Source organism: Convolutriloba macropyga, unplaced genomic scaffold (genome assembly GCF_964194025.1).
Source record: "Convolutriloba macropyga unplaced genomic scaffold, txConMacr16.3 SCAFFOLD_6447, whole genome shotgun sequence".
NCBI classification, from domain to species: Eukaryota; Metazoa; Xenacoelomorpha; order Acoela; family Convolutidae; genus Convolutriloba; species Convolutriloba macropyga.
Genome location: NW_027452301.1, coordinates 7501 through 10374, shown reverse-complemented (window position 1 = coordinate 10374; position 2874 = coordinate 7501). Strand labels below are relative to the sequence as shown.

Below are 2874 nucleotides of genomic sequence, written 5' to 3'. Positions count from 1 at the left end.
TTAAGCTCGAAATGAGACACTGTTGGTGAAACTTCATCATGAGAACGTCACAAGCTGATCACGCTCTATGATATGACTAGTATTATGTTGCTTCTAGTAGGCTAAGCGCAAGCCGAAACATCAACATGTGAAAGTCGTAGAATTTTGCAATCAAACTGTGGCTAGTACTGTGATGTTACTAGTAACCTTTTCTTACGTCATATGGCCAAGAGAGCATTTGAAGGCGAAACTTCTGCATGGGGAAGCTGCATCATGAACAAAAGTTTATATCGAGTATTATGTTGACGTTAGTAGGCCCTGGCCGAAAGCGCAGCATGTGAAAGGTATAGATAAAAGTTATCGTTGCAGTCAGTACTGTGTAGTTACTAGTAGCTGGATTTAAGCTCGAAGTGAGACACTGTTGGTGAAACTTCATCATGAGAACGTCACAAGCTGATCACGCTCTATGATATGACTAGTATTATGTTGCTTATAGTAGGCTAAGCGCAAGCCGAAACATCAACATGTGAAAGTCGTAGAATTTTGCGATCAAACTGTGGCTAGTACTTTGATGATGCTTGTAGCCAACCGAATTGGTTGAAAAGCCCAATAAGTAAGCTAACTTGGGAGAGCTTGTTGGAAACCAAATGCTACTAGATTGGTCCAAATACATCCTTCAACAGGGGATCACTTGGCTCGCTTTACGAAGAGGAGCACAGCTATATGTGTTAATTCGGTATGAATCGCAAGATTTGTTTACCGACCTCTCTAACGCAAAAGGCGGTCTCGGCTTCGGCTGTTGACTGCGTCCGATTCAGGGTTATATAACTCTCGATTGAACACATTGATGTTCTATTGTTGGTGCTTCCAATAAAATTGGAACACTTAAAGCAGAACCGATTCAAATAATAGCATTCTGATCAATGATTGCATTCCTTGATCAAGAACTGCTGGAGTCATTGTGATGGCGAATTTTCTTCATAAGAAAATTGCAAAGAGACGGAACTTAATGAGACTAGTATTATGTTGTTTCTAGTAAGCGGAAGCTGAAACAGCAACATGTGAAAATCAAGTTTTGTTCAATGATCTCGAGGCGATAAGTACTATGAAGCAACTAGTAGCCTAAGCATGACTCAGATTTGAGACAGTCAAAAAGACTGGCGAAACTTCTTCACATGAAAGTTACATAGAGAACTACAAATGTATACAGCGAGTATTATGTTGTTTCTAGTAGGCGAAAGCTGAAACATCAACATGTGAAAGTTGTCTGCAAACTGTAGAACGATATGTGATTAGTACTGTGCTGTTACTAGTAGCCAGTCTGACTGTAGAAGCCAAGACAAAGGGAAACTAATGCATCTGAAAAGGACAAGTTATGGAAAGGTATGCACGATAAGTATTATGTTGTTTCTAGTAAGCGGCAGCTGAAACATCAACATGTGAACGTCGTTGTGTACAGTAACCTAGAACTATATAGTCCTTAGTAACGTGCATTTACTAGTACCTGTAATTGGTATTCAGACTCAGGCAGTTTGGAATAGTTTGGCAAAGATGCACCAGAGAAAACTGGGATTTGATACAGAAATTGTTGAATACAAGTATTATGCTGCTTCTAGTAGGTTGAATCCGAAACATCAGCATGTGAAAATTGAAAACATTTCTGGTTCGAATTGTCACAAGTATTTGGTGATCTGAGTAGCCAAACTCACTACAACGCCAATTGAAGGCAAAAATTCTCAACGGGAAAAGCTATTCTCATTGAATGAGCTAACAAGACGAGTATTATGTTGCTTCTAGTAGGCGAAAGCCAAAACATCAACATGTGAAAGTCTTGCTGAACAAATTTAATGTTGTTGAGCTCAGTACCGTGTGAATTAGTAGCCATAATTGGCGAGCGAAAATTGAACTGGCGAAACTTCGTCTTTGGAAAATTGCAGATGCCGAGCACTTATTTTGCAACGAGTATTATGTTGACTGTAGTAAGCGAAAGCCGAAACAGCAACATGTGAAAGCTGTTGAAATTTGTGGTCATTTTGCAATAAGTACAAGGAGTGTAACTAGTAGCCAGGTCAAAATTTGGGATAAGAATGAGCAAAAATTCTGCATGAGAACAGTTGAAATTATGAAACTAAATTACAAAGACTAGTATTATGTTGTTTCGAGTACGCGAAAGCGGAAACATCAACATGTGAACGTTTGTAACGAAGTTTCGTTAATTTTCAGCCTAGTACTGAGCAAGAACGAGTAGCCTCATCTCCAATCCCACGCAAAATGTAGTGAAATATGTGAGTGAACCTTATTCACGGTGAGGGTTTCCCGAGGTCTGTATTGCAGCGAGTATTATGTTGCTTCTAGTAAGCGAAAGCTGAAACAACAACATTTGAAAGTTGGAATTAATGACTGAATGGAAACTTCGACCTGTGTTTGATAGTAGTAGCGAACAAAACTGCTGAATCGGTTTCTGTCTCATATTGGTCAGTGAACCAATTAAGAGACAATCAACTACATAACCTGAATTGGGCGAGAGAACCCCCTTAACTTAAGCATATCAGTAAGGGGAGGAAAAGAAATCAACTGAGAATCCCTTAGTAATGGCGAATGAACAGGGAAAAGCTCATCGGGAAGAGAAATGGCAACATTTCTCGGTGTCCGGTATGGTTTGATGCTAGACTGGTGAATTTGTCCTGATGTCTACTGGAAAGTAGCATCAAAGAAGGTGAAAATCCTGTAAAGGTCATTTTCGATACCAGTCATAATGGCTCATTCCTATGAGTAGAGTTGTTTGAAAGTGCAACTCGAAGCTGGAGATATGTCTCTCCAAAAGCTAATTATAAAGCGAGACCGATAGTAAACAAGTACCGTGAGGGAAAGTTGAAAAGCACTCTGAAGAGAGAG

General features: G+C 39.7%; 1 non-coding gene and 1 pseudogene across 1 annotated transcript in view; both read left to right on the top strand.

Annotated features, from left to right (window-relative positions):
- The first annotated feature begins 650 nt into the window (after positions 1 to 650).
- Positions 651 to 802, top strand: LOC142357362 (5.8S ribosomal RNA; annotated as a pseudogene).
- A 1683-nt stretch (positions 803 to 2485) lies between these two features.
- Positions 2486 to 2874, top strand: part of LOC142357363 (large subunit ribosomal RNA) — a 3522-nt gene continuing 3133 nt past the window's right edge. The window contains exon 1 of the ribosomal RNA XR_012761593.1: positions 2486 to 2874. This exon is cut by the window's right edge and continues 3133 nt beyond it. This is a non-coding gene — a ribosomal RNA (large subunit ribosomal RNA).